The sequence below is a fragment of the Spermophilus citellus genome (assembly GCF_964194105.1).
Source record: "Spermophilus citellus genome assembly, contig: SCAFFOLD_193, whole genome shotgun sequence".
In the NCBI taxonomy this organism is placed as follows: Eukaryota; Metazoa; Chordata; class Mammalia; order Rodentia; family Sciuridae; genus Spermophilus; species Spermophilus citellus.
Window position 1 is genome coordinate 477442 of NW_027672747.1, and position 23535 is coordinate 500976.

Here is a 23535-nt window from a genome sequence, read left to right on the forward strand (position 1 = left end):
GATAAGAAATTATGGACACCTAGTGTAGGAGAGCAGTGGTTGGATAAGAGAGAGGGCAGTCTTAAGAACGAAAACTTAATATCCATATGTAGAATAATGAAATTAGATCTCTATCTCCCTTCCTGCACAAAAGTCAACTCAAAGTAGACTACATACATAGAACTTAGACATAGAAATTAGATCAGAAACACATAGAACTACATAGAAAAATATAGAAGTAGAGACATAGAAATTAGATCAGAAACACTGAGACTATCAGATGAAAGCATAGGCTCACTATTGGTACAGGTTCCAACTTCCTTAACAAGGCCCCTAAATGTCAAGACACAAAAGTAAGAATCAACAAACTTGATGGCATATCAGAAACTATATGAGGAAAAAGATATATTTATACATGTTTTGGAGGGACTGCAAATGAATCTATCCAATGGAAAACAGTATGGCAATTTCTCAAAAGGCAGGAATGGAATCACCATATGACCCAATTATAGCACTCCTTGGTATTTATCCAAGAGAACTAAATTCAGAGTGTAAAGCAATTCAAGCAAATCAGTGTTTATAACAGGGCAATTCACAATAGTCACATTGTAGAACCAGACAAATTGCTCATCAACAGATGAATGGATAAAGAGAATGCAGTATCTCTACAAAATGGAGTTTTACTAAGCCTTAAAGAATTATAGAATTATGACATTTGATGGTAAATCAGTGGAACTAGAGAATATTATGCTAAATGGAAAAAAAAAACAGACCCCAAAGCTGAGGGTTTAATGTTTTTTCTCATATGTGGAAGCTAAGGAAAATAATAAGAAAGCAAAATAAAGAAGATAAAAGGAGATCATGGAGTAGAGGAAGGTAGTAGAGAGGGAGGCAGAATGGATGCAGAAAGGAGGAACTGAGGGATGCAATTGACCAAATTATGGTATGTGTGTGTGTGTGTGTGTGTGTGTATGTGTATGAATTTACCATAGTAGATTTGCCTTAATGTATATCTATAAAGCCCCCAGTTCAAATAAATAAATAAAAGAAAGACCAGAAGCATAGAGGAAAGAGAACAGGGGGAAGGAAAGAGGAAATACTGGAGACTGAAAGGGAGCAAATTATATACCATATATAATGAGGTCAAAATGAACCCCACTATTATGTATAACTACAATACAATAAATAATAAAAATAAAATGGACAACTATAACAGTATACAATAGTGAAACTGCATTAATACGAAAATAGAAAATACTGAAACTAACAAACTGATTTTTAAAAATTGGAAGAAAGGAGATTTTATTTCACTAAACAACTTTAATGTATTTTTTTCACTTCCTCAACCCAATGTATACTCTTTGTTCCATAAGAACTGTCCCTGTCATATTCCATGTATTATCTTAACTCAGTTGATTTGACTCTGATTCAGACTGAAATAATTCAGTTCTTTTTTTTTTAATCATACCTTAATTCTAATGAGTGTAGTTGTGTGGCAAAAAGAATTGACTTCAAAGTGCTAGGGCAGGGAGAAATTATATTCTGCAGAATTTTTAACTAACAAGACACTAACAAAATTTGAAAAAAAAATCATCAGAAACAAGACAGTGTGACTGAGAAAAGAATAGCTGGTTGACTGGTTTTCTGATAATTTTACAGATCTGATAACTGCTCATTATACGATTTTGTTTTAATGCTAAAACGAGTTTAAAGTCACTCTGAAATATTCAGAAAGAAAAGGAAATGTAATTAACTTACTTCTGAGTATTCAAGGATAATAGAAATCATACAGATAATGCTAAGTTTGACTGCCATTAACTGCTTTGTTTTCACCATTTTCTAAAGGAAAAAAAAACTGAATCTGCACGCTTTGTTCAAATATGCAACTAAGACATTTGTTAAAATTATGGTCACCACTTTACTGAAATTTGAATTTATTATGTATATGTATGTGTGTGTGATCTTATATAAATGTATACTTAAATGTAAGTATATTACATGGTTTTTATAATAATAATACATAATAAATATGGCCTTTTTTACATGCAGGTCTCTGGTTACAATTCTACTTTTAGCAATATATATCTCATAAGCCAAGAAAGACTTCTGAAGGTAAACATAATACAATATCTGGTTGATCCATTGTAAAAGCAACTTTGTTTGAGAGACTATCTTAATTTATGACTTATGACATGCCAGATTTTTCAAATATAAGGAGAATGTTCACTATTGAATGTTTGTCAACACATTGTAATAATGTGAGGAAGGTGAACATTTTTGTACAACGACAAAAAAAGTTTAAAAATGTATCTCAGCATCAAATAATCTAATAAAATAACATTTGAGCAAATTCTCTAGACATAGATCAAAAAAGAACAATGATGTGAACAATAATTAATCTGAATAAAAGTCACTATTTATTAAGTTAATAAAAGCCTACCATAGATATGAAGTTTCTTTGGACCAGAGGAAATTAAATTATATTCTTATCACTATGTCTCATAAAAAGAAATCTGAAAAGCATGCTAGTGTACATGAATATATTTTAGAAGGCTCAATACTTTATCACATATATTGTTAAGGCTGAAACATGGAAGTTAAAATGGTACATAAATATGAAGTGTACATATTTAAATCACTAGAGGATGATAATAACTAACTTTTGGACAATGCATTTTTCGAAAAAAAATCATTTGAGTCTAAATATAAGAAAAGATGAAAGATGTTTTACTAAGCTTAGAAAGTAATCAAAAAATGTTTCAATATAAGGACCAGATATTAAAATGTTAATATAATAGCTTATCAAAATAGAATTGCTCTTCCACAAAGAATTAAAAAATTAAAAATATATAAAAATCAGGCATAAGCAAACAGAAATGCATATGTACACAGGTCAAGTGAATTATAAGAACTTACAAAAAATCTCCAATATAAACCATAATCTGAGATTCTATATCAAAAGAAGTAATTACATTTTCTACTTATTTTGAAGATATAATCTACATTTAAATTTTGACTTATTTCCATTATCAACTTGTACTCATTTATACTTTTTACAAAGTTTCTGGATTAAAGTAACATATTGCTTTTAATGCAAAATTCATTACTTCTGCTAGGCAAATGATGTAATTGAGAGCTGTTGGAATTCTGTAAAATCTTCAACTTGTTATGCAATCATCCCTCACTATCTATGGTGATGGATTCTGGGACCAGTGCAGATACCACAAGCCATGGTTGCCCATGTCTGTAAAATGACATAATATTTACAAATTACCATTTGCATTTTCTAGTATACTCCAAATTATATCTAGATTATTTAAAATATCTAATAAGATGTAAATAGTATGCAAACAGTTGTATGCTGTATTGTTTAAAAAATATTGAGGAAAAATAAATGTGTTTATGTCCAGTACAGATACAAATATTTTACATATAACAGCATAGTGTATGATCCATGGTTGTTTCAGTCCATGGATAGAGTGCCCCACAGAAATGGAAAATCAACTGCATATGTATATTTCTAAAATGCAAAGGGGAAATGGCAACTTTATTTTTTAATAAATAAAAGCAACAACATGAGGCTGCATTGTTGATTGTTTGGAACTTGCATACTCAAACAGTGTTTATTGCATTTGATCCTATCTTGAAACGGAAATCTTTTTAGCACTAACAATGTTAAGGTGTTGGAATTAATTTATTGTCATAAAATTACCAAATGGAAATTGGAAACAAAATAAATTGCCTGTTTCAGAGTTATAGGAAATTAACAACAAAAATAAAGTGTTTCCAATCTTCATATTCTCAAGAAAAGAGAAGTACAAATAAAATTATGAGAACACTTTCCAAAAATAACATCACTTCGTATTAATGAATGTTATTGAAGATAACATAATATTACATGAAAATTGGTTTTAACATATTTTTAGTTTGATTGTTATATTTGATTGTTATATGGAGAAGTTTAGTTTAGATAATAGGTAATTTAAACAAATCATTCTTATGAGCCCAGAGAGAAAAATTTATCAAAATATTTTTAATAGTATTTTTAGGTTCCAGAGAGCTCTTGAGTCTTTGAAGAATTGGGATTTCAAACCTTTGAAAAAGTGCTCTGGAGAAAACCAATTGAACCTGGGATATGAAGCCTGATAAGAGCATGAAAAATGAATAAGCAGATCTTTGACCATTCCCAGGAATGTAAATAATAATATTAATTTTAAAAACCTGTGGCCCATTATCTCTCAGGGATGAAGATACCTAATAAGTACTGTATTCACAGGTACTATAGCTCAGCCTGAAATAATTTCAATCATTGATTAGATCAAGATGACCTGGACCCAATAGTGCAATCAGTCCATCCAGAGTATGATAAATTATCTTTGAAAGAAGATAACATCACCCTCAGACTGAGTTAGCTTTCAAAGTTTTTCACATAATATTTTTGTACTTGTCAAAAGTATGTGGGTATACCATGACGGGGGATATTGTGACCCAAATTAAGGGGAACAGCAGACATTTGAAATAAATGCATTGAAGATTCACATGACAAGAATAACACAGAGAGAGAGAGAGAGAGAGTTAAAAAAGCCTATTGTCTATGTGTTCAAAGACATGGTTGAGAATTCCAGATACCTGAAAACCTATAAAGACAGTATTCTTAAATTAAATCATTTTCAAACTGAAAACTTTTTGCACAGTGAAAATTCTTGTTAGAAGATAAAAAGAAAAGTTAAAGATGAAGAGAAATTATTTGCAAATCACACATTAAACAAAGGACTTTTTTTAAGAATATATAAAGAACTCTCAAAACTCACTGTTATCACAGATAATTAAAAAAAAATATGTGCATAGAGAAATGTACACAGATGTTCTTGCAGTATAATTTATAGTAGCAGATTATTGAAAATCATGCAACTGGATTTCAGAAGGTGAATATTCAAATAAACTACATTTCCAGTGTATAGCCAAATACTATTCATCAATAAAAAAGAACCAAGTATTGACACATATAATAACTATCATGAAGGCATCCTACTTAGGGAAAACTCAATGTCATTCGCCCAAAAAACTGTTTATTACATCATTCTTCACAAGACAAAAATATTGAGATGATTGTCCCACGATAGAGAAAAGGGTATGTGAACATACAGGAGTAACATGAAAGAGTTCCTTAGAGGAGATAAAATAATTCTGAAGTTGATCTTGGTTGTAGAGGCATGAATTTAGGCAGGGAATAAATTGTCTATAGACATACACATTAATGTAAAAAATGTTGAAAACTAAGATCTCAATTTAATAGTATTTAGTAATGATGATTATGATATTTTCATATTAAGATTTTATCCTCAATCTTTTATTGAGGTAGGAGGTTTTTCAATAATGTGTAGCACACTTACTTTGTGCAAAACATTAAAATCTAAATTTTTACTTTGCTAAATTAAATAGATTATTTCAAAAAAAAAAACCCACAAAATGCTTAGGAGCACATTTTAATATTTTATAAATGCATATGAATGTTGTATGTTGTAAGCCATTGCTTTTGTTGTATAATTTATTTGATATAAAGTGAGTGTGATTGCAATGTAATGTGTATATTTTTAGCATTTAATAGGACTGGCTCAGTTGGTGAAAACTGATGTGTGAACCAGAGGACTGATTTAAAAATATCCAGCCTATTTCCAGAGTTCTCTTTGTCATTTAGATAACTTTCTCCTCAAATAAGATATAATTTTCTAGTACAGTTGTCATAGAATTCCTCGTTAGTGCTTTTACTATGCAGAGCTTATCCAAACGTTGCAGCTGGAAATTTTTAATGAACTCATGGTTAATGCTGCTCACCCTGACACAATTTCTGTAAACAGAATTCCCTTTTCATCATAAATGTGGGAAAAGAATCCTCGAATATTTTAACTTCAGTAGATCAAATCATCCTGTCCAGAATCCCTTTAAACCGGCTATGGAGGTGTCCTGTTTAAGTTTTAAAAACTTTGTGTACACAATGCATGCATGAATAGTTTTTTATTTTTTCCAAATATTATAATATAACTTTCAAGAATTTGGAACAATCTAAATTCAGTTTTTAGTGCAACAAATTATCATTCAAAAGCTCCACAGATTTTGTAAACTGTAACAACTATTTACAACAATAACATCAGACCTTTAAAATAGAACTGAAAAAAAAACATACAGAAAGAAAATACACCTCAAAAGCAAAGATTTTTAGAAAACTGACAGATATGATGATATTTTAATTAATAAATGTAAACTTGAATTTCTGTTTTAGAGAAATAAATAATAATGTGTGAATTAAGCTGCATTTGTAATAATTTTTAAAATTGGTTCTTTAAAGGAAAAGCTCAAAGCACTATGAATGACAATGCTGATTTTTAATGTTATCAAAAGGAAAGCCACTTTGAAAGAAAAATATAAATAATAGTGATTTTATGGCAAACACGAAATGTAATTCGAAACAAAAAGGTCCAAATTTAAAAAGTACATGTAAAAGAATGCCCTTTGTGAAAAAAATTAATTGAAAAAAATAGAATGCACTATTCTTTGTTCACGATTGTCAGATTAACATTACCTGCCTCTGTTACTAAAAATCTTATGGTATTTTCTCTTGCTGCTGAAACTTTTTCCTCAACTCATTCCATCACTTAAGAGTAGCTCAATGACTGTGAATGACCATTGAGTATTTTTACTTTTTTAGCACTTCATATTCTTTATTGTAGTCCTCATTCTTCTAATGCTATTGAAATCAACTGTGGCCATTTTGAGAGCTCCTATTGTGCCCAAAGAGAGCCAAAATAACCTTTCAAAAGCTGAAAGAAATCTTGCTTCTTCATTCTCAGAGTTTCCTAAAAGTCTTCCCTCTGCTCTCTTTTTACTGAATATTCTATCCCTCCCCTTTCCATAGTCAAAAGACAAAAGATTCTTTGATGTCCTTAGGCTCCTAGAAGGGAAAAGTAAAGAGATACCTTTCACCTGACAAAGCAGAGAAGCACAGTTGGTGCGCCAGGTCAGAAGGTGGATTGTGTGTGTGTGTGTGTGTGTGTGTGTGTGTGTGTATAAATCCATATTTCCTTTATTAAACCAGGGATTCCTTTCTCCCTCTCTTCCTTCCTTCTTTCTTTCTTTTTCCAATGGATTGAGCCGAAGGGCACTCTTTTGACACTGGGTCTCCATAAATTCCAATGACAGGCCTCCAACCTGGAATCCTCCCAGCTGAGCCACTGGGATTATGGGTGTATGCTGTAGCACCTGGCCATTAATTTCTGTTGCTCGAATTTTTCAATAGAACTTTGACTACCAATTATATTAAGAATGTAGAAATAAAAATACCATCCATCCAGCCCAATACTTGTTTCACTGTCAATTTATTTGATAGAAATAATCTGTCAATATGTGAATTAGAACAAAATATGGGACATGTATATTGCATTTCAAGTTGACACTTACTGTGGTCCAGCTGACTTGCTGACCTAGGTCTGTAAAATACAGTGTTATAATAGAGGAAGCTGCAACACTTTGAATAGTGATGTGGTCCCTCAAAAAAGGTCCACCTAAGATAAAAAGAATAAGAAAATACTATTTAAATACAATTTGAAAATAAAGATAAATATTTTCTTAATTTGAAACCAATGACTGCAAAGAAATTTGTATAGAAAGTAAAATGCATAATAATCTTTCAAACTGAAAATAATGAACAATACATTTTATAAAATAAATGTATAGCTACTTTTAAAAATCTAGAATTAGAACCTAGTCAAATAAGATACAAGATTTTTTTATACAGTTTAATTTTAGACATTAATAAACCTAAATCTCAACTACTCTCTAAATGATTTTTTTTAATAAGGAAAATTAGATGCGGGTAGATGAATTCCAATGATCACTAAAAAGCATGAAAAGAGTGGTGTGATTTATCTTTTTAAAGATCACTCAGGATCTGTGTGGAAAATGAGAAGGGGAACAAAGAAGATTATTCGAGAGTCACTGAAAACTGATCAAGCAACAGATGATGTTCATTTGGATTAAGGTGGTAACTGATGGAAATATTGATGAATTATTAATTCCTGATATATTTTGATCACAGATCATGTTAAACTTGTTGATGAAATGGTTGAGAGGAGAGGATTCAGTGAGATAAAACAGTTCTTATATTTTTGGTTGAGTACTTAAGTGTATTATTATCTTATTAACTTACATGAAGAAGACTGAGAACAGAGCAGGATTTGGGAGTGCAAATTGAGAGTTCTATAAGCATATGTTATATTTGTGATATTTGTTATTCAAGAAATAGTTGTCATGTAAGCAGCTCAATGGATATCTCAGAAGATACTTGAAAGTCATTAACATTTAAAGCCACAGAGCTTGACTGGATGGTTTAAAAATTTAGTTTGAGGGCTGGGGATGTGGCTCAAGCTGTAATAACCCACTCAACTGGCAAGCTCGAGGAGGCGCTGGGTTCGATCCTCAGCACCACATTAAAAATAAATAAATAAATAAATAATGAATAAATAAATAAATAAATATGTTGTGTCCACTGAAAACTGAAAAATAAATATTAAAAAATTCTCTCTGTCTCTTCTCTCTCTTTAAAAAAAAGACTTAAAAATTTAGTTTGAAAATAATAGAGTAAAAACAGACTGAGCTCTCCGGCTCTGCAGGTTTCAGACACAGAGAGAGGAAGATACCCTAAAAGTTACTGAGGACACTCACAAAATAGGATAGAAACCATGTCTTAGAAGAAGTAAACATTCTATTCATAAAAATTAACACCAGACAAGTCTGAAATACGTGTAATAAAGATATGTATGTAATTTTTTTAGCATTGTTTATAATAACAAAAATTGAAAAAAAAGCTTAAATATTCCTTAAAGAGGTGAGATTAATGTGTTTGTAATTCATAACAATGTATATTATGGGGGAAGAAAAAATAGTGGAGTCACATGTACTAAATGGATAAATCTTGTGGGTATAATGCTGATATTTTTGTTATTATAATTGCTATTATTTATATCATGCTTTATAGTGCAACTTGATTTGTAATATCCCTCTTATGAAAAGCTGTCATTCCATTTTTTTTTTGAAAGAAGCAGAAAAATGTTAATTTGAGTTTACCATGAGGTGATTTTCAGAATTTCAAATGCTTATTTATATTCATAATCAGGGTTATTTAAAATAAGTTAAAATATATAGTTCTTGTGTATTACACTTAAAGATGGTAATATGATACATCCAATTTTATTAGCCAGAAAAATTATTTATTTTTATTTGTTGTTTTCTATTTTTATATTTGTGAGTTATAAAATTTGTATTGATAATTTTGAACTATGACAACTTGACATATGGAGAAAAATAATATTAGTCTCAAAAATGACAATCTATTTTGAAATGATAGAGTTTTTACTTGAAAATATACTATTCCAATTTTATTAAATTTTTTATTAATATAGTTCTAAATATATTGGGGTTCCTTTTGATATAATGACACAAGCATGTTATATTAATTCAGTACCTAGTACTTCTCCTTTCTGTTTCCTCCTCCCTCCCGCTGTTCCCTTCATTCTACTCTACTGGTCTTTTTTTCTGATTTATTTATAGTTTGTTTTTTTAAATAATGCATTATAAACATACATAGAAATGGAATTCACTGTGATATGTTCATATATGTACATAAGATAGTTTGGGCAGTTTCATTCCACTGTTCTTCCCTTTCCCATGCTTCCTCCCTCTCCCTCAATCCCCTTCTTCTACTCCACTGTGTTCTCATCTATTTTTATGTGATTCTCCCTCCTCTTATTTCCCCCCTTGTTTTGCTCTAGCTTCTACATATGAAATTACACATTCCACCCTTACTTATTTCACATAGCATGACGTTCTCCAGTTCCATCCATTTACTGGCAATTTTACTCTTCTTCATGGTTGAGTAAAACTCCACCATGTTATGGACCACATTTTCTTTATCCATTCATCAATTGACAGGCACCTGGGCTTGATTCATAACTTGAATAACCCGAGAATTTAAATGGAAATAGTAATAATACTCTGGGTACTTTAATGAGAACCATTTTACAGTTACATTTCAAAAATCTGCTTTAAATGTATACACACATACACACATGCATATATACATAAAATTGGTATTACCTTGAAAATGTGAATGTAGCTCAGATTTATACTAAGAAGATATATGTGTTAGGCAGGTTTTTAATACATAACTATAAGATTCTTGTCCTCTTTCTTATCCCTGGGATTGTGACTGTGATAATGATTGCTTTTTTACTAAATTGTGTTACTTGGCTTTTAGCAAAGGCAATTATCCAGGTGGACCTGATCTAATTGTGTGAATTTTAAAATCTATATTTAGAGATCAGAAACAAGAATTCAGAGATTGAATATGTTAGAAAGATTTGTGCCACTCTTAGCTGGAAGGCAGAGATGGGCAAATGTCAAGACTACGGGTGGCCTCACAGAACAGATAAAAGCCTTACCACCTGACATCCAGTAATTAAACAGAAGCCTCAGTCACATTATTGCAAAAACAAACAAATACAAGCACAATTTAAAAACATACGAACTCTTCCAACAACATGAATGAAGATGGAAGGGTGTTTTACTGAAGGGTCTTCAGATGAGAATTCATCTCCACCAACACTTTGATTACAGGTTTAACCTATGCTGAGCAGAGACTCCGGATATAATGTAATAAAAGGGAATAGCTCTGGAATGTTAAATTTGTGGTAATTTGTAACATAAAAAGCTAACAAAATATGAATCAAGATAAATAATTTGATTACTATATGGTCAATAATACTTTGAAATTGTATTATAGGAATGAGAAAATGTTAATAGGGAAAAAATTCTGATGCTTTGTATCACTTGAAAGTGTACTGAAAATACCTTTCCAACACACATTTATTGGCACTCCTAAAAGAAGGATTAGTTTTTATTCCTCTTTCATCCTTGTTAATTTTAAGGGAGCACTGACCTTTTATTTTTAAAATGTTCCATCAATTTGACATTTTGAAAAACAACCTGACAAAATCCAGATATATCATAAATCACATCACTCTTAGATTTAGGAATCTGGACTCTGGTCCTTGGCCTTCCATGACTATGCTCCTATTCCAAGAGGGAGAAGCATGTGGAATCAAGAGAACATGTCTAGCAGGAGATACTGCTGCTCTTTCTAGATGATAATTCAGTCAGGTAAGGACTTCACATTTCCTGCACACATTAACTCAAGTATACGTTTGTCTTTGGATATTTTCTTAGGAATGGGCCAGGCTCTGGATTACATACCCCTAAACCTGGGGGTTTCTCAAGTCTGTTGTAGTTTATGCTTGTGGATATGTTTTATGTATTGGTTGCAGATAGTTATGAGAAGAGAATAAAAGCCAATTCTATCCATGTTTCAACTAATGTAGTGATCCAATAATAATAATAATTAGAAATTTAAACCAGTCTTTCCAGTTCATTATGAAGCATGTCATTAAGGTGGCAAAACAACATATTTTACTTATCAGTTTGCACGACAGATTTACTGTAATAATAACTATAATTTTAACCATCCCCATATTCATATTATTCCCAGTATAACTTTGTAGTTTCTTCATAGACAGTTGATATGTACTTCTCCACCCTCAAATATAAGCTAATGACTTGCTTTGACTAACAGAATGTGAGGCAAGAGATCGTTTACCACTTCCAAATCTGGGTCTCAAGAATTTTTGAGTTCATCTGCTTATTGTTACATTTCTGTTTCTACCATGTGAAAAAACGCAGAATTTCCTGCCAAAGGATGACAATCATATAGCACATGACCACATAATTGGAGCCATGCTACAACTGTCATTAACAGCTAAACACAGCTGCAAAAATTAATATAGTTAACTTCAGCCAAGTAGAGTCTGTTTCAGCGGAACCAGTGAGCTAAATAAATGTTTACCATTTTAACCATAAAAATCAAAGTTTGCCAATTTATAATAGCTAAGCTGTGGAACCAACCTAGGTGTCCTTCAATAGATGAATGGATAAACAAAATGTGGTACATATACACAATGGAATATTACTCAGCCATAAAGAAGAATAGACTCACAATAGGCTTTTGGGGTGGGGAGAGGGAGGAACACAGTTTCACCCAATTGGTCAAGGGGAATGTGGAAAGGGAAGGAGGATGAGAATAGTAAAGACAATAGAATATATATAACATAACTTCCCTATGTTCATATATGAATACATGACCAGTGCAACTCCACATCATGTACAACTACAAGAATGGGAAGTTATACTCCATATATATATATATATATATATAAATACATTCTCCTGTCATGTATAACCAAAAAAGAACAAACAAAATAACTGAAAAACAATCAAAGTCTGCTAAATCTTGTTGATGCTTCAGAGATGTCTCTTTATAAATATTTTGTATAAGTCTCTCATTTCATATGAAGTTATTGCCAATAAAGCAATTAATTCTGGTAAATATATTCTGTGAGCAAACATAATTAATTTTTCTGAGTCTGCTTTGTTTTATAGTAGTGTGTATTTTCTTTATAATATAATTATTTATTAATATGATTAGTGAAAAACTCATAGTATGCAAGAGTCATTGCATGCTTTATAAAGACAATTTTTAGAATACTTAAAATGATTTAAATATTTTATTAGTTTCACCTTACAAAAGAAGATCTATAGATAGGTAACTATAAAAGTCAAGGTTAAAATTCTAAAGTTACCTAAATAAACTTTTTATTTTGCAACAATACTCTAATCTTTCAGTTAATTAAGTGACTCTTTTATCAAATACATTAACATGTTCCTATCCAAGGACTTATCAAACACTTATACCATGCTCAGATCAAATCCCAGTACACTCAATCAGGTAAATAAATGTAAGAAAAAAGCAAAAAGTTGGATTAACAATTCTAATTCCCTTATACTATCCTTCACATTCAAGTTACATTTCACATTGACATCTTCAGCTGTCTTGGAAAACATTCTGTATATTAGAGTCAACTTCAGAAAACAGTATAACTGTTACATTTCATGTATTGTACTAGGATCTGTGGAGGAAGATATAAAGCAGATGATGATGTTGTTTTCATAAACTCTAGGAAGTGAGAATTTTCTTGAATATCTAAACAAGAATAATTCAGAGATTATCAAGAGTGTCACTTTTAAGAATGTCATGGATTCCTGTGTGTTTAATATACAGGTCTCATATAAAGAGATCATATTTAAAAAAATATCAATGAGAAAAAACATCTTTGAGACATACAAGGAAATCTGCATTTGTCTTTATATGACAGTAATAGCTGAGAGTAGAGAACCTGAGTGTCAGCGAAAGCCTTAGAAAAAATTCAATATATTATTTAATGGAAATATTAAAAATGTAATTACTCAAATGTCTCTTGTAGATTTAATATTTTGGACTTTGTCTCCCTTACAATGTTTCCCATAAAATAAATAAATAAATAAATAAATAAATAAATAAATAAATTAAATCTTACCCCAGCTTTCATTAAAATTCAAAATTCTTAATTTAAAAACAAGTTGATTCAAAGTCAATAATGATGATCCTTAAGTAGGACCCATTTTTAAATGTATTTATTGAAAAATCTCCTGAGAAAAACAGTTTAAAATTCTGAGAAATTTTAATACTGAATATAATATTTCTCCTCCTAGTTCACTAATTTTGCCTCTCATTACTTTGCTTTTCCTACTTTATGATTCCAAAAAGAAAAACAAACAAACAAAAATATTCAAGGAGTTAAGCATTATCTCCAAGAATACTTCAAAGAACAATAAAATGAGAGCGTAGAGCTGTTAACACTTTGGAGACAGAAAATAATTTAATTTAGATCCTGTTTCTAATACTCAGAAACGGTGAATATGTGAGAAACATCTTTTCGAGACTAATATTCCTCATCTATAAAAGTGAAGCACTTGGTGAAAATATGTAATATTTCCATATACACACTAAGTAATAAATATGAGACACTGATGGTAGAAAACTGATTCTAAATTAAATAAATGGATCAGTGAAAATTCTTACCACATTCTAGCTGTAGTCCAACTTGAGAAGGGCACCACTTGGGACCTATAAAATGAAAATTAACAAGTAATTATCAAAAAAATAAATAAAGAAAACAAAACATAGATTAAAAATCTAACAGCTTCCATTGAAGCACAGATTCATCTTGGAAGTTGAATAAAATGGTTACACTATGTGAAAAATGAAAATAGTAGCTACCTTTGACAGAGCGCTGACCAGCAGTGGTGGTGAGTGAGTAGAAAAAATTATGAGGAGAGCTTTCAGTTGGCAATTTTCTACTTTTTAATCTTGGTACTGGTTACATAGGTGTGCTTAGGCTACAGACATGTGCCAATATGTGTGGCCTAAGATTGATGCACTTTATGTAATAACAGAAGCCATCTAGAGCCACGCTAAGGGGGTCCTTCTTCCTGCCACAGAACATGTAACCCACTGTACAAAAATTAAAGTCTAGAATGATTAGTGAGGAACAAAAGACAAAAAGTCAGAAAAGATAGTTTTAAAGGGAACTTGAGCTTCTGACAGGTCCAGCCCATATAGATGCAGGAGCTGAACAACTAGAAAATAGCTCCCATGTTTTATCTAAGGGGTACAACAAAGGCAGCCGTAAGGTTTCAGGGATGGAGTCTTGCTTCATTGTGTCTTGCAGTCAGCAGTTTTATTGGCATCTTGGCAGGTCACAGCCATCTCTGAGAGGCTGTGTGGCTATAGCAGGTCACCCCGTCTCCTATGCTGTGGGACCAGGAAGAACTTGAATAGGGTCATATGTGTTTGGGTGGTCTTAGCCAGAGGAAATTTCCAGTGGAAGTTCCCAGACACGAGATTCTCCTATTCACTAGGCTGTGATGCCAATGTAATCCACACACAGCCCAAGGATGGCTCTTGACAATGTAAATTGTTATTCAATAAAGAACTTAAACATGTTTATTTAAACTTGGAGACCTTTAGTCTCATTTAAAATTTGTCTAATTTAGTACTTGAAAATGGGTTATTTTCTCTATAGGACTAGGACTCTCTATCAGAATATGTATTAACAACTTCTAATATCATGATTGTATTGATCACAAAAGAAATATCATTTTAATATGCTATCTTTATTCCAACATAAAGAATAAATACAATAATGCTATCTGTACAGAATCATCAAAACAACTTTCTTATACACAGCCATATTGAAAAGTTGATTCACAATTAGTATTTGATTTTCTTAACATAAATTCTATAACATTATTTTAAAATCTCTATTGAAAATTCACTTGACTTTGAGATCCAATGTTAAACAAATTTTTCCATTGTATAATAAATTAAAAAGAAGTATTTCTTCAAAGGAATGTTCCACAATTATAATATTTATTTTCAAAACATTACCTTTTAAGTGTCAGCAAGAGTGATGATAATAGATTATAAGAATCAATTCTCCCTGAATTTACAACTTATACATGGAAGTTGTCATGAAAAAGTAACCCATATGGCAAAAATTAAACCACAAGTTTTATGCTACTTAGAATTATTTCTAAAAAAATTTTGGAATAACATGACAAATAGTAAGGCATATTTAACTTTGTCATTTTATTGTTTAGAAAATATTTAGAAAAAGACACTTTGTTTTTGCTTTCTGTGTGTGTTTACTAATATAATGCTAATATTTGTTGTTTTGTAATATATATTAGTATCATTGGATCAAAAATAATTAAAAATAAATTTGTTATAGTGCAAATCTGCTGTTAAAGAAAATATGATACCTATTAATGCAACAAATAACAGTTTTAATTGAGTTTGTTAGCAAACTATGGGTATTGAACAAAAAGTAAACTTTTGATATTTCATTTATATTTGACGATCACTAATTGAATACTTATAATGGGTATATACAAGTTGTCAAGTTTTATCTATTTTAATAATATCCATTTAAGACATCATTTTCCATAGCATTATAAGACACATTTTATGGTGAAAATACCAAACAAAACTATCATTGTAGACAAATAAAACTGTCTATGAACTAGATGAATGGCTACTTGGGTTTCTTGTTGGGATGAGATGTATTAGACTGAAGAAAGTGAAGGAGAAAAGATAAATTTATAAAACATAAAAGACATATATTACATAAGGGTTCTGGTATGACTGAATAGTTTAAAAGGTTATTGTAGTGCTGTTTACATTGAAGTTGGACAACTGGCTCACAGATAAATGATAACTATACCAAGTACTTCCAATGATATGGCAGGTTCTTATATCATTGTAGGTATTAAACTTGATTTGTATAATTTCTACCATATTGTAACTTTAGAGTTCTTTTAATGATAATTGGAAGATAATTGATCTTTAGTTATTAAATTAACTAAGTAATGAAATAAGTAATGTCTTGCTATAATTCACATATATTTATTTTAATAAGGTTGTTATATCCAATAAGCCATTCATAGGCAATTAATATTTGTAAAAGGAAATATAGTACCTATAGCATTGTATGTTTTTTAAAAGATAAAGAATGTGAAAAAATACATGTAGATGGATATATAATTAGAAATTTACACAAAAGAAATATTTATATTTTAGTATCATATCAGGAATAAAATAGAAAGTAAAAACAAGTATGTACAGAAAGACTTAGAATCTGTGTCAGTGTCTTAATGACATTCACTGTATAAAAATGAACAAAGGATAATAGTTGATGAGCAAGTGCTGATGATAAATACTGGAGCCACCATAGTGCATCTCAATTTTAATGAATCCTTTATCTCACAAAAAGAAATGTCATTAATAACATTTTAAATAAAAATAGATAGGAGACTTTTAAAATTATACAAGAGATATTTTTAAAAAATATCTTTAGTTATTAAATGAACTTCATTTAACCTAACTTCAAAAATTGACCCAAAGTAAGTGGATGTGTAACTGAAAACCAGATATGAGCCTGATAGCTGTCAAGGGCATTTCAAATGATACCCTGATTCATAATCATCTTGCAAGGTAAAGAAATTAGTGCAAAGGATGAGCAAATTAAAGGAACTATGACCATGAGGTGAAACAAATAAATTGATTTTCCAGAAAATAAATGGTAACAGCCTTCTTTTACTTAAATATAATGAATGGAGCTCCAATTTTACACCTACTTTTTGACTCAATATTTTAAAGGAAAGATAGCAGGCAAGAAAACATCAATAGAAAATGCCAAACATGATGACTGGGCTTGAAATGTGCCTTTTCATGTGATGATTCTGAAGTATTCCATATGGTGTATCTAAAGAAGAAGAGATTTGCAAGAAAATCAAGATAATTTTTTAAAAGCAAAAAATTGTTAAATGAAATGAAGATAGTCTTATTCAAAAGAATAGCATTAGGGTTATCTGGAAGAAAGAAAGTTTTTGTGTAAGGTAAGAATTTCCTAAAAGATACAAATAGTTAACATTGGTTTTCTCTCACAGATATGTGTAATATATGTATTTAAAGGATAGCATAGCATATATTCCTACATTTGGTGGGAAATGAAATGAAGAACTTTTAAAATGGATATCACTTTTAAAAAAATCTTATTACATATTATTTAAAAATAATACTGTGAGTTTTTTTTTTCATTTTTTAGTCAGTAGGACATTAATATGTTAGTGATAGAGTCTGTGTTTCTGAAAAAAGGATCTGTTTTCTCTCTCATCTTCAAAAAAAAAACTAAAAAAGTTAAATGCAAACCAGCACCAATAAAACATGTATTATTTTGCTGACCTTAGAAAGAAAAAAGCATCTGCTAGAAAGTTTGCTATTACAAACTGCTCAACTAAGAAAGACAAGGTGCTATAACACTGTATAATCAGCAATTGCAGAACAGGATTTCTGTGGAAGTATAAAGAAATTGGCTTTAAAAAACGCAAAATTTTAAAGCGACATAAACAAATACTCATAATTATGAAATTACAAGGTGATGAAAAGAGATATAAAACAAATTCATATCTCAGAACAATTCAAGGCACTAAATAAGAATTGTGTGGGAGGAAAAGAAGAACATAGAGTGAAACTGAACCATTTATCTTCACTAAAGTTTATAGCCAATTTATTCATCTAATTACTCACTATCATCTAAAGAAATATCAAGACTGATTGCTATGCCTATATGTCGTTTCCTTTGGACATCATCAGCTATTCAAGTCTCCCAGAGAATGCATTAGCACAATGGCACTTTTCCTAATTTTTTTTTTTTTTTGCACAACCGCACTGATCAGACCTGATTGTCCACTTCTCCAGGCCTTTTCAGACTTTTTCAATGCACTTTAAAGCACTCCTGGTCCAACATCTGTTATAAACTTCTAAATATCAAATTAGACTCAATATTTTTTTCTGTAATATAAAAGTTCTTTTAATATTCTTCAACCAGTTTTTATTACTCATGAAAAACCCACTCAATTGTGTATTAGAACGTGTTTTAGGACTCTTCTTGCTATCAAATCTTGCCCCAAATATCTGCTTTCCATTCTCCCTGTGGAATGCACATCATTAGAACTTGATGTCTAATATCATTCTTGTTGCTATCTCTTATGTTCTTTTACATCAAATGGTTGATGACTTAAATTCAGAACATCCTTTTTGCCACTACTTATATATCAATGTTTGTAATTTCAGCATCTTTTTCAATTTCTGTCCTTTAGATCTAGATACTCAAATCCAGTCTTTGGTCTGCCATTCTTTCCCAGAGTCTTACACTAACAAGTCCAACCACTCCAAATACACATTTTGAACATCTTTCTCCTCATTATTATCATCCTTCCTTCCTATTTACTTATGCTGATATTTTTGTCTCAAATATTCTTCAATTATTCAAGGAATGTGCAGAAATTATTACACTATGACAAACTCTTCAGTTCTTTAAAGTTTCACACTATTCAAGGTTAAATTCTAGAATTGTTACCTAAAATCACACCCTGACAAAAAGGGTTTTCTATTTTGCCTTACTTTCCTTCTGTCTTACTAACTGGCAACCCTGACTCTGGTTAAGCTCAACTGTTCCATCTCTGAATTAATGAACAACTTCCACATGGAAGGCATTTCCCTGACACTACAAGACAGCAAATCCCAGGTTATCATGCAGTTATATTTCCTCTCCTGTAATTTTTTATCTTTCTCTCTGAAATTATTTTATATTCCATTAAGATATTTAAAGTCCATTTCTCATTATTGTGCAAGCTCTGTGAGAACAGGCACTGTTGAACATTTTGATCACCAGCATATGGTGGTTAGAAGATTGACATAGAAATGGGTGATTTTATGAGATTTCAATAAACATCCAGGCTTCTTTTAAAGAACTGGAAAAAGTTATATACATACCATAATTTTACTTTAATTTGATATTAGTTATTTGTAGTAAATAATTTCCCTATCTCTTCAGAAAATGATTTGCCAGTTGTCATATATATATCATAGGGAAATAACTTTTGTGATTCTTACTTTAGTCACCTATTTACCAAAGTAAAAGTAAATATGATGGATAGCAGAGTTATCTCACTATTTGGGATATTGTGAGATTAAATGAGATAAAGTGCAAATTATCAATACATAGTAGGAGCTCATTAAAGTATATCAACAACAGTAAAAATTTATTATTTGTACTTTTTATATTTTTGTTTGCATTTCTACTAAGACATTATACATATAATTTGAAATTTCTTTTTGAAAAATCATACTGTGAAAATAACAGGGGTAATAAATAGAATTAAGAGAAAATAACTTAAAATCTTCACAACTCTGAATTATGATCACTAAAAATAATAGTAATAGTCATAATAAAAATACCAGCACCATTTAAAAGATTCAAAATAAAATAATACTTCAAAAACATAAATATTTATCTTTAAAAAAAGAGTGAATAGGTAAAGGAAATATATGTAAAAGTAGTTTCCACTGCTAAAATTAACAAACAAGTGTAAAATAGATAAAAAACATTTTAAAGCCAGAGGAAATGTTGGAATGAAATCTGGTAAGAAACATATTGCATAATACAGCGTTTGTTATTAGTTTATATCTTCATCTGTTTGTGTTGCTTAGTTGGTGTTCAGTTACTGTTAGTTCATGTAAAAAAAATGATACCATGCTAGAAAATATGGGTATCAACATTATAAATTCCACATTATATTGGTTCTGTAATCCTATTTATCAATTAAATGCAAGCTACTTACTGTTATAGGAAATAAAAATAAACACTATAAACAGTCCCAATCAGGTGTACATCAGGAAATAAATCAAAGAACCATCTCTTACCCAACTCTAAATTATCTGTTAAGTGTTTTTTTTTTTTTGGACTGCCACCAATATATGTATGTGTGGACATGTGCTCAGGGACACACACACACACACACACACACACACACACACACACACACAAAGTTTACTTAACATATACTTTCCAAGCAAAGTCAGCGTTTTACTGAGGGCCCACACAGAACAAAAAAGCTTAGAAATTTTATTCAGGTAATTAGCTAAATGTTGTTAAATGGAAAATAATTAAAATAATTCCATGTCACAAATTATTTAATAGCTGTTTCAGGTCACAAAAGTATGTTTTGTTTACAGAATGTTCCGGAAGATTTTTGATAAAAAAATATTTCAGGATATTACTATCAAATATGAATTATCAATTATCCTTAACAGCCATAGATTTTAAAAAGTAAGGAGTAAACAAAATGTCATGGTTTGTGGAGAGAAAATTATCCTTCCCAGCTGCAGAAAAATATCTTTCCCAAAGCCTGGGAATATAAATCTTGGAAGAAAATACATCTCCCTTAATTCTAGTAGATAAAAAGACATACTCTATCCCTAAATACAATGCTCCATGCATAAGTATTTCTGGAATGTATGAGTGAATGCATTGTAAACCAATTACCATTAACAACTGGTATGGAAAAAATGTAGCAAAATCATAGGGAAACATCCAGGTGTATAACATTATAACAACAATATCACCAATATATGTGTATGTATATATATAACCCATATATGTGTATATATACACATATATTTATATATAATCTGTACTACACTTTTATTTAAGTTTCTCTATCTCTATATACCTATAACAGTACAGTTTGGGAGATTATATATATATATATATATATATATATATATATATATATATATATACTTTTTAAACAATTTTTGATATAATAATTTGAAATTTGAGATTGTAAGTGTGGTATGAGACATTGTGTCCTAATAGAAGAGAATCAAATGTAGAGCATTTTATATAAATAATGTGAAAAAGGAAGTATCTTTAGTTCAATTGATTCAGATTGGAAATTAGACTGAGGTGAAAGACTTGATAATTGTCTACTATTTAATTTGCAAACATTTGTGGTGTATTTTGGAAATGGTGCATGCAGTTTCAGGTGTAATTTAAAACATAACTCTTAGTTAAAAAGTTATGGATTTAAGGTTTTGAATAAAACTACAAAGCAAACGCACAAGAACAATCATGGTGTTCAATAACAAGTAACTGGTGGGCTGGGGATATACCTCAGCTGGTAAAGTGCTTGCCTTGCATGCAAAAGGCCCTGGGTTTGATTCCCAGCACCATAAAAAAAAGAATAACTGGTAAAAGAAAATAGGGATTACAATCTCAAAATACCCAAGAAGTTCTATTTTCCACATCGTTTGTTTTTATTGTCCTAAAATAATGACATTTATTATTTTACACACCAAGACTGAGATAGTTCTTAAAGAAGACAAAGATTTTCTAAGTCACAAACAGATTCCAGTTAAAGTCCTCTTGAGGGGGCCTCAGTCAGTGTCCTAACAGCCAGTGAGAAGGAGTGAGGCCCACCGATGAATTCAGAATCCTCATGATGCCAACAGGCACTAGAACAAACATCGAAAACTGTCTCCCCAGCTTCTTGGGGGAGCAGGGGCTGAGGTTTACAGTAATGGTTAATTTGATGTGTATGTGTTAAGAACTGCCCAGTTCACTCCTAAATATCACTACAGGGTATGTCTTTGAAAATGACATACACTCATCTCTGTTTAATGTTAATCTTTTCCTCATGCTCTTCTTCCCTGTTCTGTTCTTAGTTGCTCTCTGTATATCAAAGAAGACATTTGGCATTTGTTTTTTAAGGATTGGCTAGCTTCACTTAGCATAATCTGCTCTAATGCCATCCATTTCCCTGCAAAATCCATGATTTTGTCCTTTTTTAGTGCTTCGTAATACTCCATTGTGTATAAATGCCATTCATCTAGACCAGTGGAGGGAGAGAAAGGGAGAGAGAAGGGAAACTGTACGGAAATGGAAGGAGACCCTCATTTTTACACAAAATTACATATAAGAGTTTGTGAGGGGAAAGGGGAAAAAAACAAGGGAGAGAATTGAATAACAGCAGATGGGGTAGAGAGGGAAGATGAGAGGGAAGGGGAGGGGTGATAGTAGGGGATAGGAAAGGTAGCAGAATACAACAGTCACTAATATGGTATTATGTAAAAATGTGGTTGTGTAACCAATGTGATTCTGCAACTTGTATTTGGGGTAAAAATGGGAGTTCATAACCCACTTGAATCAAATGTATGAAAGATGATATGTCATGAGCTTTGTAATGTTTTGAACAACCAATTAAAAAAAAGAAAGAAAGGGCTGGGGATGTGGCTCAGCGGTAGCGCGCTCGCCTGGCATGCGTGCGGCCCGGGTTCGATCCTCAGCACCACATACCAAAAAAGATGTTGTGTCCGCCGAGAACTAAATAAATAAATAAATAAATAAATATTAAATATTCTCTCTCTCTCTCTCTCTCTCTCTCTCTCTCTTAAAAAAAAGAAAGAAAATGACATACAGAACAGACTATCATTTGAATCAGTAGACTGAGTAAAGAACAGATCATCACCAGCATGCTTAGGCATCATCCAATCTTCTAAGGGCCCACACAGAACAAAAAAGCTTTGAAAAGGCAAATTTGTTCTCAACTTGAGGAGGGCATACATCTCTCCTGCACTCAAACCCTGACACTTCTAGTTCTTGAACATTTATATTTGTAGCTGAATTACACCATTTTTTTGGCCCTACCAATTCTTAAGACAGGGTTTGTACTAGAACTAGTCTTCTTGCTTTCCTACATCTCCAGATCATTGATGGAAGACAGCAGATCACAGGACTTCTTCTAAAATCACATGAGCCAACCTTTCATGATAATGTCCCTCTACATTCATTTCTCTATATCTATATCCTAGTAGTGCTATTTCTATGGAAAAATCACAAATGATGTAGATGCTATATAGGGACCCTGTGAGCTAGTAGGTGTGAAATACCTTTTTCCATAGGCCCTGGCATTGACATAATTCTGACAAGGCCCTGGGACTATGATAAAGTATAACACAGCTCCTGAAATTTTCTCACACAGCTGACACTGATTGGGAAAACTGCCAGTGCAGATCAAGTTCAAATTCCAGCTGAGTGCCTCTCAAAGTCACTCTCAAGAGATCTCTAGTTTGAGCCCTTTTCTTGAATAATAAGACAGTACATTCCTGCC

General features: G+C 31.2%; 1 long non-coding RNA gene across 1 annotated transcript in view; it reads right to left on the reverse strand.

Annotated features, from left to right (window-relative positions):
- Positions 1 to 6292: 6292 nt before the first annotated feature.
- LOC308640668 overlaps positions 6293 to 23535 on the reverse strand; it is a 54738-nt gene continuing 37495 nt past the window's right edge. Inside the window, exons 3-5 of the long non-coding RNA XR_014020330.1 lie at positions 14042 to 14086; positions 7435 to 7538; positions 6293 to 6928 (exon numbers count right to left, since the gene is read on the reverse strand). This is a non-coding gene — a long non-coding RNA (uncharacterized lncRNA). The remainder of the gene's footprint in view (positions 6929 to 7434; positions 7539 to 14041; positions 14087 to 23535) is intronic.